The sequence below is a fragment of the Amphiprion ocellaris genome, chromosome 14, assembly GCF_022539595.1.
Source record: "Amphiprion ocellaris isolate individual 3 ecotype Okinawa chromosome 14, ASM2253959v1, whole genome shotgun sequence".
Lineage (NCBI taxonomy): Eukaryota > Metazoa > Chordata > Actinopteri > Pomacentridae > Amphiprion > Amphiprion ocellaris.
The window spans coordinates 4,846,902-4,862,148 of record NC_072779.1 but is presented as its reverse complement, the minus strand read 5'-3'; the positions used below and the strand labels follow the sequence as shown (position 1 = coordinate 4,862,148).

At 37.3% G+C, this 15,247-nt stretch overlaps 1 protein-coding gene across 1 annotated transcript in view; it reads right to left on the bottom strand.

Moving 5' to 3' along the window:
* The window catches only part of fstl4 (follistatin-like 4), a 257,662-nt gene that overhangs the window by 240,367 nt on the left and 2,048 nt on the right, over positions 1 to 15,247 (bottom strand). The window contains exon 2 of the mRNA XM_023266557.3: positions 11,947 to 12,034. The gene's annotated coding sequence lies outside the window, so the exon portion shown is untranslated. The remainder of the gene's footprint in view (positions 1 to 11,946; positions 12,035 to 15,247) is intronic.

Below are 15,247 nucleotides of genomic sequence, written 5' to 3'. Positions count from 1 at the left end.
GTCTTGTTATGCATTTATGCTGTTTGTGATTGGGACAGGGAAAAGCATATAAACAACTCATTTTTGCATGCCACCTCTACAGATATGCGCTTTCATCTGGAATATTTTGTGCAGGTAAACAAGTCCAAAGTCATCATCTTTGGCAGCTCCTCAGATTTTCAGTTGCACCACGTTGTCTGTTCTCCGTCGCTATTTCAGGAACAAAGACGAGCCTCCTTGAAAGGAGTGGAAGAGGGAGTGACATAGAACTAGAAAGCACGAAAACCAGTAAGAGAGAGGGAGAGAGTGTGCGTATGTTCAACACGCCTTTTTGTCCCCGCTTGCATATGTTCCTGTTTGTGTTCCTCTTCTCGTCTTGAATTTTTGAACAAGGTTACGAGCTAGTCAGGGCTCCGCTGTCTTAGCATGAACACGCCTCTCAAAAGGCCTCCAGCGCTTTCACCCGTCACGTTCAGGTATAATGTCACAGTGGCCGTCCCACCTCATCCATCATGCTCGCTGCATGCCGCGACACCGCTCGAGAAGCGCCATGAAACCGTTTCACAATGACCATCTCACTCCGATAAGCAATAATCTCCGGAATTCTGCGCACCATTTTTAGGTGTCTCCCTCCCAAGGACTGAGGAGCAGTTAAAGAGACCCACCCATTAACTTTAGGTCGACACGCTCAGTCCCCGCAGCAATCAGTAAATCTGCTCATACGGATCCATCAGCATCCTGTCAAAAGTGTCCTTGAGCTTCTGAGCCGCCAACTCAATTTTTTTTAAAAAGTGAGAAATTCCTGCAAATGTAGAAAGGGCTCCACAGCATCTTTTGAAAAGCCATTTCATAGTCATCTGGGCCAAAAAAGAAAAAGAAAAAAATCCTTCTTTAATCACCTCTCCCTCCACTTCATTTATATCGCTCCCCTCAATTAATGAAGCACATTTAATGGGTTAATTTAATAAAAGGATCAGCACTTTCACTCGCATTGTAATGGTCAGTCTATTACGAGGAAGGAGCAGGTGTGCGGTCAATGTATTATCCACTGTGCTGTAAAATGAAGGATTTTCATCAAATGCCAGTGATTGGTCGTCGTCTGGAAATCACCCAGACCTCTATCGCTTTGAAGGACTCGGAGGCTGATGGCACAAAACCCTCTCACATATAGGTGCTCTCTCAATAGACTGCTACCAGCTGCACTGATTCCCTCATCACGCTGATAATGTGGAAGGTTCGGGCTGTGTTCGGCGTTTGATTCCAGACTTCATAGTCGTGCACATCCCTTGATCACGGGACACGTATCACAAACAAAGGCACAACACTTCTGCTCACATAAAGCAGCACACTTGCAAAGAAGTAGTCCCAGTGGAAGCGCAGAGCGGGCGCAATATGGCTAATTATGTTTGGTTTGTATTTCTAAGAATAAACCTGAATTCATTAGTCGTTTTGTAGCCCACTCCCCAGCATTTATAGGCAGCACATGAAGATTAAAATATGGTTATTAATATATTAATCCTCATGTTTTTGAACCACCAATCTCCCAGACCAAAGTCAAGGGTGTTTCAGTTTACCAGCTGGTTTTGATAAATACAGCCACAAACAATCGCTTCTGCTTGTAGTACAACAATGTTATATTATATATTAATGGTATGAAGCATTATTCAGTGTTTATTTACTGTATGCAAATGCTATAAGGGACTTCAAGTGCTTAAACAGGTACTGGGGATTTAAAAAAAACGCATATTTTTTCTGATGTTATGTAAAAACAGGCAAAATAAAATTTGATTTAAACAGCACTTCTCTGTTATCAACCTGCATTTCCCCAATTTGTTTTTTGTTTAGTTTCATTAACCAGGAAATTATCAAGAGCATCTTTTCACCCTCTGAACCCCAAGCATTTTTGGCTTCTGTCAAATTTTTACTCACTGTGGGCTCATTTTTCACTGCAATATTTATTCATTTTTATTTTACCAGGTAAGTTAGTAGAGAACTGGTTCTCATTTACAATAATAACCTGGTAAATGAAGTCCTGCACCTCTATGGAAACAAAACAAGCTTGCTACAAGTCGACAGAACTCAAAAATGTCTTTTATGCAGTATAATAAAATGATAATGTCATAAATCATAAAAAGAAGGTTTAATTTATTTGAATATTTTCCAGAAATTTAAAAAAATGGAATCAACATGTATGATTTTTTTTTCCAAGTGCCCTCTAATATTGCCAATACAGGGAAACTCTGGTGACTCTACATATTATAGTTATTTCGCGATTAATATTTTTTAATTTGTTTTGATATTTGTCCCCTCTCTGTTCTGTGTAAATACAGCCTGCAGTCCAGCTGAAGAGTCCCTAAATTTTTCTTTAAATGACTGTCGATCAAATCTGAGTCACACAAATGAACAAGAAGTGCAGAATTTTCAGTTTTTTTTATTTTTACAGATTCTAGTCAGTGCTAACACTAAATTTTTGCCATTTTTAAAAGAAATTGACAAGCATAATGAAGGGATTTTGACTAAATATGATTTTAATCTGAGTTTCCTCATACAATAGGAACAAATCAATAGTTTAAGGACTTTTGGAAAGTTGAAAATCCATCAATTTTCTCTGTTTTTACAGCTACTTGCTCTGACGAATGGTGCCACTTTGCTGATTGCTTATTTGATGCCTTTCAAACCCACTGGTAGGTTTTGGGATTTAGTGGGTTAAAAAATGTGGGTCTTTTTTTGGTGATTACTTGAGACTGAAAAGCTCTAAATACATTCAAGAATGCCCACATGGAGAGACCACCCTCCAACCCGGAGCAGACTGCAGGGCTTTCATAGTGCAGAGACAGACGAGCAGCCAGCCTCTGTGTTGTGTCTTCCTTCATCACTGAGAGTGTACAATCCAATCAAGAGGTGGGGGGTTGGATGGGCTTTGGGGGCTGCAGCTTTATAACACACAGCTTCATGTCTCACTTCTCTTCCCTGGAAAGTGAAAAAGAGCAGAGGGCAACAGAGGCGAGGCGGCTCTTTAAATCTAACACAGGTTATCTGGGCTTTATTGGAGATTGGACAAAGGCCTGTGTGAAAGGTTTGTCTAGCACCTGTCTTACCCTCAGCCCACCGCTGTGTTATAGGTATGAACCACGTGGTGCACACCATCCTATAAAGAAAAAGGTGCAGGCTTGAGAATGTGAGGAAAATGGTCATTTGTTCCTTTGTTCCAAGAACTGAAATTATGAAAGAATGTCTTGGGGAGACATTGATGAAAGTATGCATTATTCTTACCATATTGCACCAAAGGAAGATGGGAAGGAGAATGTAAGCACATTCTTTCTTTCTTTCTTTCAGAATAATAAAAATAATGATGTGCACATGAAATTATACTTCCAAAAATGTATATTATGTTATGAGGGAAACAAGATTCCACACTGATGCTGCTTTTCCTTAATAGATTATGAAAGTGAGAACATTATAGGTATACACACACACCTTTCTATCAAAAAGTCATTCTGGATTACACATGTTTTGGATAAATTTCTGCTTAACAGACATTTTCAGCAAACACTACTGCACTTGGAAAATAAATTGGTTAAATTAAGAAACTAGCCATCCTTTTTTTAAACTTTCATGACCACCTCATGACAAAAGAACTCCATAATGTGCTGAAAACACATGTAAAATTAACTAAACTTGTATGACATGCTACAAATTCCTAATTTACACACTGTGCAACAGTCATCGACTTGAAATCAATGTTTCTGCCCAACCTAATAAATGTGAGTTTCATATTTAGTTGATATATTTAGCGTTGTTGTTATATATTTAGCTTTGTTGTGGTCTTTCAGCTCCTAAGAAAAATACTGTATCTTGCTCTAAATCTCCGTGAGGCTCAGTGCTCTCTACAAGCTGCTTGCTAACTTTGATTTTGTGGTTGCACAGGGGGACTAATTAGATTTTAGTTTTTTTTTTTTAACTTGAAAAGTACCTGGTTGCTGCATATTTTTTCAGAACTCACAAAAGTAGACATTCACATGGAGGTACAAGGTTTTTCCCTGAAAAGCAGAGAACTGATCTAATTGCTATTTAGAAACTATTTGTTGAAGGATGTAAAGAGAAAAAAAAAGCAACTACTCATACCAATCTCCCTTTAAGACAGCCATGAATCATGATTGCTTTATACAAAATTATATGACAGCAATCAATGTCACTTTGCTGATGGATAACTTGAGCGAAAGAGGAAACTCTCATCTCCAGAAGGCAATAACATTAAAACTAAGGTCGTTAAGCTGTGATAAATGACAAGACAGTGAAACGCTCAGGAAGGCGTTCATGTGCCAGCTCTCCTGCCTCTCGCACCGGTTTCCCTCGCAGTAGTTGGGTTTATTTGCAGAGTAAAGCAGCCAGCTGGCTCTCTCGATACGGCTCTAAACCTGTGTCAGCTGCAGAGCCGACATAAATCTCTGTGGCCACTCCTTGAGGTAATAGGAGGCAGAGACGAGTCCAACAGGTGAAACATCACCAGCGAGAGGCTGATCCACGGGGAGTTGTGTGTTTTTTTTTTAGCTGGCAGTAAACACCGACTCACAGGGGACGAGAGGAGAAAAGATAACAAAACCTGTGCTCATGACCTCGAGGAGGGGAAGAAGAGGATGGAAGGGGAATGAAGTGTGAGAGAGGAAGTGCAGGTTGCTAAAATAAAAGCGAGAGAAGAAAGAGGCAGCGCAGCAAGAAAAAAGAAGAAAGGCTGAAAGTGTTACAGAGGCAGATCTTAATAGAACAGGTGTTTTATTGCTTTCCATAGAAGATTAGAGATTGGAAAAGTTGAAGAAAGCAAAAAAACAAACTAAATGTTTACATAATTTTGGGTGCAAACTCTGAAATACATGCAAAAAAAGTGTGCGTCACCACATTGTAATAGTCGTATAAAGTAGCTCATCTTCTGCTTTTTAACCCTCCTGTTGTCCTCATTTATGGGCACCAAAAAAATATTGTTCCCTTGTCTGAAAAAAATTCCAAAAATTCAGCAAAAAAATTCCCCAAATTTCTGAAAATTTGCAAAACCTTCAGGAAGAAAATTCTACTAATTCCTTAAAAGTTTCCCTTAAAAGTTTTATTTTTAAAATAATCCCCCAAATTTGGCAATAAAATTCTTGTAAATATTTTCAAAAAAGGAGTAAAAATCTTCCCAAAAAAATCATAAAAATATCTGAAGTGATTACATATATATCAGTAAAACTTCTAAGATTTTCTTTAAGAACATTCACATAAAAATCAACCAAAATCCAGCGAATTTCACATAAAAATCAACCAAAATCCAGTGAAATTCACTGGATTTTGGTTGATTTTTTTGTGAATGTTCTTAAGAAACATTTTTAACATTTCTTTTTTTCCACCAAAAAATGTTCAGAGATTTCCCAAAAACGTTGAAAATGTGGACATCAGAAGTTTCACTGTGAAAATATATATTTTTTTCCCACATTTTCAAACTTTAAACCGGGTGAATTTTGACCCGCAGAACAACACGAGGGTTAAAACACCATTTTAAAGTGAAGATGTAGGTGGAGATAACTGCCGCTCTCCATCCTCATCACTCAGTTAGTTAGCTTCAGCTACTTGATATATTTCTGTGTCTACTCTCCCATCTGCACAGGGATACAGTAAAAAGCTGCAGAGATTAACATATATTATTGGTTTGTGGTTTGTAAATCCGCCTGTCAGAACATTTGGTCTATAATTATCTGTTGTCCCGATTTTTATTGTCTGTGTTATCTACAGTGCAATGATTTCCCAGACTCCATCCTATTCTGAATTCATATATATTAAGACTGTATCAGATTGGCACAATCAGGAAAACACCAAGTTGAATTCAGCTTTTTTAGCTGATCTAAACCAAGGGGGAAAAAATTTGCTGCATTTTAGTTCCGGACAGACTTTTACAAGCAAACTCATTACAACAACAAGTTAGACAAACTGACAGACAAATGACAAACAGCTAGAGACAGGACAAAAATAGTCAGTCCATTACAGAAAATACTCCAGGATGATCACTGAGTGCGATTTCTTACTGGACTTAATGAACTGAGGAAGCAGCCTGCACAGAGGAAACAAACACAGCAGTTTAAACTATCTGACTAGTGGATCAGGGTCAAGAACTGTCAACAGATTTACCATCATAAAACGCTGTGGTTGTCGCACCAGAGCCTACTAAGAACCAGAAAAAAATGATTTTCTAGTGGTCAAGCTTTAATCGTGAGCTTTCTAACCAGCCAAAATAAACCAAACCAAACTATATAGTTAATAAAAGTTGTGAAATGTTTGACTTCTACAACAAAAAACCAACACAAGTTACATCTGCATGACCCCCGTGACCTTTCAGTAGGATGTATTCTAACTACCAAACCGTTAAAATGAATGTGAGGGAGTTTGTAGTGCAGCAGCTGGAGCCTAAAAGATCCCACTGATTGTGTCGGGAACCACAGCCATATCCTCCTGGCAAATGGGATGGAAGGTCACTTTGGAGCCCCAAACATCCAGCGGTTTGGGGGAGTTTCTCATGGCAGAGGAGGGAATGCTTAAGGACACCAGCTGAGCTTTAGGTGGGCACCATCCCATCTCATTGGTGTAGAGGAAATGATGCGATACCTCCCATCCCAAGGTCATTCCATGCTACAGTGATTCCCACAAACAGTTTCCAGCATCAGAAATGCTCCGGCTGCATGGAGAGTCGGGGAGCTGGGTGATTTCAGGGCCAAGCGGCGGCCATCTCCAGCTGTAATTCCATCATTTTGTGGTTGAAGGAATCATCTGTGGCAATGTGCTCGCTTGCTGGAAAATCATTCATCACAATCTTAGAATTACTTTCTACTTGAGCTCAGGTTCTGTTGTTGTTTTGCTTGCTTCTGCATATATGCGGAATTATGTTCCCACAGGCTTGACATCCCTCTAACCAGCTTTAGACCTGCTCTTTCCTTTTGGCTACAAAACTATGCGTACTAACCAAACAGCTGTTTACTTTTATCTATGTCTATCAGCAAAAGTTAGCAAACTAACACACAGAACGCTGTTTAAACTCTCTGCTGACCATCTTCCCTATTGATTGAAATCACTGCTGTATTGTTTAAAAAAATTAAATCCATATGAAAGCAGTGAAAATCTGGCTGCAAGAATGCCAGAAAAATATGTTTAAAAAAAACTGTAAAATATTGAAACACAAAAAAAGGTGTAAATGGTGACAATAACAACAAATGCCCAAAATAACAGTATTTTTTAGCTGATTTAAATACAGTTAAACTGTGCAATTTTACAGTGATTGTTTACTTAGTTTAACTGATTATTATTATTTGATGTGGAAATTTTTAACAGGTTTTTTTCCCTGTGATTTTATGAAATATCTGTAATTTAACAAAACAGGGGAAAATTGTAAAATAGGAAGTACAAAATATTGTTTAACATTTTTCAGTCCCCAATATATGTATTGGTTTGTTATTTTTGTCCCCAGAATATTAGAAAGTATCTGTATTTTTTGCTGATTTAAATTCAGTTTTTTAAAAAAATTAAATTTTATGGTCACATGTGATCGGAAAAAAAAAAAACACTTGCAAGCATTATTTTTGTCTGGGTTTTTTTGTTTGTTTGTTTGTTTACAGTTAAAATGTAAATTATAATTTTTTTTCTCATAATTTACATGATTAGTAATTTGACAAAGTGGAAATCTGTACAGTAAATGCATCCTTAATTTAGTTTTCTTTCAAATAATGGCAAACTTCTGCAAAATAAATTTCTTTAGGATTTAAATACAGCAAAAAAATAAGTTATTTTATGCTCAAATACTGTAAAAAAAATAATAATAAAAAATACTATTACTGTAAATTCATGATGTAAGCAGCAATATTGTCCAAAATATTACAGTTAAAAAATGTCAAAAAATATATGTTTTTTACATTTTTATTTTTTTAAAGTGTATACATTTACAGTGTATTTGTTAGAGAGGGTTCATCAATGAACTGAATTGATTTCAGCATTGGGTTAGTAAGTAGTTCCTGTCTATAATAAATGTGTCATTTAGCTTGGGGACTGTCTGTGTTTGTGTTCTTCCTTCTGCTCTGTTATTTGCATTAGCATGGATGATGGATTGTAATCAAAACACACAAAAATCCATACGATGAAATTACAAGCAGAAGAGAGATCCAATCACTGTAACAATCTCTGGAGATGGTCAGTGACACAGTCGGACAATTTAACAACAAAGACTGAAGCAACGTGTGTCCAATCAACATGCAGGAGTGACGTTTTCTTTGCGGATTTAACAAGGATCTCACACCTCAAACAGGCAGCAGGCTGCTCGGATTATCAGGGTGCTGGCAGATGGGGAGCCAGCGAGACGAGCTGCTTACTATCAATTTTAAAGGATGTAAATATTACGAGGACGTAATGTGCATGACGGTCGAGTGAATGAGAAATCAGATTTCAGCACGTTCTAACGTTTGCCATAAAGCGGCAGCTTCAGTCGGCCTCATATATGTACATTATAACTGTGTTGCATCTTATTGGATCATATAGTGGAAAAGCTATAGAACACTTCAGTTTTCTGTCTTCTTTGCACAGTCATACCTCAAAATCTCTTTTAAAATATTTATTTTATCAAGATTTCCTCGTGTTTTGTCAGTTTTTAGCTTTTTGCTGTTATATTAAAAATAAGGCCTTTACCTCACTGTAGCTCTGAGCTTAAATAAAAGTTGACTGACTGACATGAAACAGACTATTAGATAAATCTTGTGTGTACCAGGAATGTGTGAATATCAGTGATCTACAGGAACAACCAGCTTTAGCCAAGGTAAAAACCCTCTCTCTCTCTATCTTCAAGACTCTTTAAGAAGAAGTTAACCAATGTATTTATCACCAGGTGGTTGGACTATTATAATTCCTCGTATGTGGGCGTAAAGCAGTGGTCTCTTTGGTGTCAGCAGCTGATTCATAATGCAGCTGCTTGTCTGTTAATAGGAAAAAGAGAATGTGATCTCATAACTCCAATACCCACCTCCATACACTGCTTTCCTGTCCATTTCAGAATTGATTTTGAAGATTTTACTGCTTGTTGTTAGGGTTTTAAATGACTTGGATGTTCTGAGATCCAGACTTAAATGGAAGTGATTGAGCTCCACAGTAGCTGCTCCTGATCTCTGGAATAGTTTACTTTTCTGTGTGAGAACTGCTCAGACTTCAGAGACTTTAGTTGCCGCTTAAGAGCCACGTCTTTTTGTTGGAATTTGACTCAAGCAGAGCTTGACACCCTAACTTGAACTCTTCTGGTATCGTATCTTTTAGTGCTACTATTTTATTGAATATTAGCCTTTTCATCATTGTGTTCTATTGAATTTTATGGTTTGTTTTTTTGTTTTGTTTTTTTAAACTACAGCACTTTGGTTCAACTCCTGCTGTTATTAAGTTTTCCTTATGAATAAATTTTACAATTTTAAATGTAACTTAAACTAAATATATTCACCTAAAATGGAAAATTATGAATATATGGTTTTTAAATGGAAAATAGGTACATTTGTACATGAAATTAGCAGCAGTTTTGTTTACATTTTTGAAACTTTTGTAACCTTCTTTAATTATTTCCACAGCTACATTAAAAAAAATCTAACATGCCATTATGCAGTTAGATTTCACTACTCTTCTTACCATTGTACAATTCAATTTAAAAAAGTTGTTTTAGTGTATTTGAACTAACATCTGAATAAAAACATTGTCTTGTTCAGCTTAGAGGAGGAAAATGTTGAGACTACAGTTAGATCTTAATGTGAAGGGGACATGTGGATGCCAGTATCCTAAAAGCAGGTAGCTGTCTGGCTTATTGATTTGCTCCATTTTGTTGTAGTTGTGACAGAAAATTCTGTTGTTTTGCAGCATTTGTTCTTTGTTGTACGGTTCTAACAAAGTTACAGAGGGCAACAGAGTAAGTGAAAATGTAAAAAAAAAATGAACAAAAGGATATGCTTTTACCCAAAACTAAAACATAGTCTTTCCACTCTTGACCAAGCACCAATTTCTGGGGCTGAAAAATGATGCCAACATGAAAATCCCAAAAAGTGCAGTTCCACGGCTCCAAAAACAAATCAGTCACAATAGATGCAGATGTTAAAATGACCACATTTGCAGCAGGAGATAATAAACACATTTACAGCCTCCTATAAAAACTGCTTTGGTCTCTATAGATAACTTCTCTGATCATGACAACTGATTTTTTATATAACTCACTTGTTTAAACTGTATTAAGGCTTAAAGTTACGTTTACTTCAGGGTGGCCACCACCTTGTGTGACAGGTAGGTGCCATCATAGGATACTCTGTTTAGGATTTATTGTATTTAAGCCACCAGGTAAAGTCGAAGCTACTCATGTGGACCAGCACCAAGTAAACTAACAACTTGACCAACATAGAAGGACCAGAATAACATCCTCTCAACAACACTACTATCATGGTTGACCTCCATCATATTATGCAAATTAAACTGTTTACCAACTTACAAAAACTACTTAGAACCTAATAAATTATGCCCTAAATTTGCCACAGCCTATTTCAAAAGGACAAAGAGGAGAGGGCCGTCCATGACCATTTACCTTAATATCTATTTTAACCAAGCATGACATAATTCGATGGGATGTAAATTATTAACGTCAGCAGCCATCAGAGGTTTAGTCAGTGTGAGCAGAAGGTGAGTTGTAGTTGACAAGTGCAGTGGAGCAAAGTAGCAGCCGACACAGTTCTGTCCAATTTTAATCTTAAAAAAGGTTAATGTCCACTATAAGACATCCTAAACAAGAAGTGTTTTCATTGTTAAAAGGGCAACTGGTACAGTTTGGGTTTTTTTTTTTTTTTTTTTTACCACCCAACAAATTATATTTTTAATTAAAATGCAAAGGGTCAATATATAATTGAGGGGCTTGTGAAGTCCATGGGATATACCTTCCATACATTTTTATTAAAAGTTTGAAAAAATAATGTTTTTATGTTAATTATGATCATCTCTTTACAAATTCCATAATTATGTATTATGGAAAACAATCGCTTGTTAATAAAAAATGACTGGATATCACTAAAATGTCAACTAAATAACCGTCCCAATTTAATAACAACCACCTTCTAATTAGCTAAACAATAATAAAACGAGCTTATTCAAAAATTGTTTTGATTGTGTTGTTTTTATTGAGATGATCGTGACATATTTCTTTTGGGCAATATATCAAATTTTATGTGGAAAATAACAAATTGTATCATTTTCAACTAAGTTACTCATTACAAAAACACCTCTCAAGGAAGTGTGTTAATTCTAGATCACATGACCTGCTCCACATGATGTCATTTCCTCCTGAAGAAAAGACTGGCAAGACTCCAAGGCTTTCTGAGTTATTTAATATAAAGTAGTCAACAGGTTTACTACAATATCTTTATAAATAAGTTTCAGTTTCAATTTTACTCAGTTGTATATATAATATTTAGAAGAATCTTTGTCTAAAAATGCCATGTGGTGTTTGGTTATAGGCGGCCATGTTGATTTTAGGCCTGAAAACAGCAAAAATATCAACTATGATACCTGTCAACTATGTTACAAAAAGTCCTGCAATTATATATTGACCCTTTAAGTCATAACTATTTTGTTCATAATGTCAAAACAGGAAAATATGAAGTAAAAAAAGTTAGAAAAAACATTCTTGTTGAATTGCTCTGATGTTGAATGTTAATGACACATTGTTTACAGGATGGTGAAACTGTGAAATGTTTGCCCAATTTCCCATAAAAATAACTACACCACAGTTAATTCACATTATTTTATCATGCTGGAGTCTTTCTGCATTCATTCTAAAGCTAATTTTAAATTAGGGTATTTTCAAATAACAGATTGCCAGACTGATTTGAAGTGTGAAGACCAATGCAAGCGATTCTAATGAATTTTGTTCTTGTGAGAAATAAATCTTACCTTAATAAGGTCAGCTGGCATGTTTGGCATGAGTTCAATGCGTCTAACTGCATTCAGACGCCATCAGGAAACTTGTCGTACGTATCATCTGAAACATAACAAATGGTCAGACGTGGGGCTTAGACACAGCTGTCATGAGAACTGCATCAGCAAAATGGCAAAGAACCTGCACAAGAAAGCGAACAACACCAGAAACATACAAGATCGGCCATTAGAGAACATCAGGCCAAAACCCTTCACAGTATCGACTGAGTTCAGCTCAAAGGTCATCGACAAGGAGTGAGCGGACGTCTGGAGAAACATCAAGAAGGCTATTTACATTCAAGGCCAGAGGCTGTCTTTATACTGACCACTTGATATAATGTGATCTCAGGTCCACACTTAGGTCACTTTTCTCTGAATGAAGACCAGGAGATGCAGTTTAAGCCTATCAGCATTAAAGTAATAAGTAAAAGTAAATGGACATTACCAGAGATAATTCATTTATTGCATATACTGCTTCAAATGGTTATAGGCATGACAAAATACATCGACAAATGTGATTATTGGTTGGACTGTATTATATCTGTAGGCTACAAGCGATGCCTGTTATTTCTCTTGTGCAGTCAATTGCATTGAATAAGCTGCTAGTTTACAACATCACAGCTGCCTATGGGATGATCAGCTTCCTTCATCCATCAAACCAACACCTTTTTGATGTCACAATTAGCCACATCCATTAATTTCTGTGATATTCCAAATCTAACAATGCCGCATTCATGCCTGTCTCATACAAAGACTTCATCGGCTGTGCAGAATTTAAAAAGATGCCAGTACTTCAGCTTCTATTTCTAAGCAATAGTTTTAATTCTTGACAATTATTTGTTTGGTTTCACCTGAACAACTGAGTTTAACACAATAAGTGCATTCTAGGAGGGACTGTTGTAAAATGTGGACCATAATTACAAATTTAAACATCACATCTTCCCCAAAACCTTGTTTCTGTGATGGTTCGCTTTTCATGTAACCTTTAAATGTGGTGTTTGGATCAGGTGTAAACACTGACATGGTCTGCCAAAAAGTCTCACAAGCTAGTTTCCCAACCCTTATTGCTTTGATTTACAGCTTTTATTTGCCAGCTAACTTCAGATGGACAAACCTCAACTTACTGGCAACGTGAGATTGTTAATTACTAAAAGGGCGGAAGCTTGCAATTAGAAATAAAAGCATTCCTATAAGAGGTGAACATAAGCAATATGAAAAATCACAACATATAAAGTGCATGAATGCTTACATTCACTTGCTATAAACATGCAGGCCAGATGGTGTGTGCACACGTCTTGCCGTGTCTAAGAATTTCATACATTGCAGCTATTTTTACTGTAAGGTGATGAAGGAATCCACAGTACACAAAACTGCAATGCGGACTGGTTGTGAGCAGCACGGGACAGGCTTGAATCTTTTAAAAATGGTAATTTTAAGAGCACGCTTCCATCAGTTACAGTCTCAGGGGCTGGATGAGATTAAACAACCCATTGACTCACTTTCTAATGCAGAACTTTGAACAAAATAGCTACACTTGTAGCTCTCCCTAAAAGGGATCGATATCTGAATCAGATGAAGAATCACTTTATTCACAGAGAGCCGGGGGAAGCAGCCTGGATTTGTCTTCGTAACGTCAGAGCAGGAACACTTTGACAACTTGCGAGGTAAGATAAATACATATAGACAAACCAGATATGAGGGTATATTCTCATATTGAGTGCAAAGGTGCAAACATTCATCATGTATACGCAATCCACTACGGACAGCTACAGAAATATATGCTACAATCAATGTTTCTACATGCTAAATTCAGTGGTCTTACACAGCCTATAACAAAGAGTAAACAAACATGGCCTAAACAACACTGTTACAGAGCGTGAAATGTGTCAAGAAGTAGGAAGCCTGAGGTCACACAGACGTCCAGAGTCTGACTCCGTCATGCAGTGAGCTCTGCTATTACTCCAGTCTGGTCTCAGGCCCACTTAGCTCTAATTACTACACCCTAATGGCAGGGCCAATCACTAGCAGGTTAATTGTTTGATCTCTGCCATATGTACAGCCTGCCGCCATGTTAATTCACCTCTCCACACTTACATGAGCCCACCACGCAGCGTCCCACACGGCCCAGCTGCTGCTGTCAGAGCAGCAGTCTGTGTTGGTACAGAGCACCAAAGTGTGTCAAGGAGAGTTTAGATGGGAGGTCAAATGTAACCCAGGAACCAAAGTACGAAACGGGAAAACAACATGCACTTCATCTTTGTCACTATGATTGAGTGGCACTTCCTTACATCTTTTAATAGAATTTATGTGCAACTTCCATGTGGCAGGAGGATATTTCTGTAGGATGCAACAATTCTTTTTATAGTACCAACAATGAAACTATGAGGGCCCAGCCTTCCATTAAGCTTGTTTAAACCTACATTAACGGACGTTTTTTTGGCCTAAGCAGTGATTTTTGGGTTTTTTCCCCGATGGGCAGCTGAAAGAAACTGTAAACAAAATATCGCTTTAAGTTAATGGCGATTTTTGGTGAACAACTACATATTTATGGTCCATATCCAGCAGGTAACATAAATGAATGTTACCTGCTGGATATGGACCATAAATATGCAGAATCAGGACAAATGAGGCATGATTCTGGCCAGACTTTGGCCAGAATCAGTTTGGTGCAGAGCGGGTAGTCTGGTGGGGCTCAAAGATTTTTCTCAAAAGCAGGTACCTGATGCCCAATGCTCATGAGAGCAAGAGGAAGATCAAAACAAAGCTGAAGGCTTTAAACCCAATCAATGAGTTGGAAGAGGCTAAAATACTCAACAGAGCTGCAGTCTGGTGATAATTTTGTGGATTTGTCACTATGAGCGTCCCCCTTTGAGAGATGGAGCAGCTTTAATTTACCTTAAACTGGCCATCCCACTAAGATCTACGTGTCTAAATCTCTAAATGCATTTGGAACAGTTCCGGCAAGCGGAATTATGACAGGCTGGTCCTCAAACATGAAATTAAATCAGCTTGTAGTCAGTTTACAATCTTAACAGGTTCATGCCAAGGCGAAAAAGTGTGTCTAACCTGTGTGCTTTGCTTTCATTTGTGTCTCATACATTTTAGGCCAATTTATTTATGAAAAGATCATAGTATTCATCGTGGTTTCTCCATTTAACAGAAATATTATGCGTCCAATTTGTTATTTAATGTGAAAAAAAAGCACAAGTTAATCAACCATTCAATCCACGAGGAGTTCTAAAACTGACCCATTTATACCAGGTATTAACACGTGACC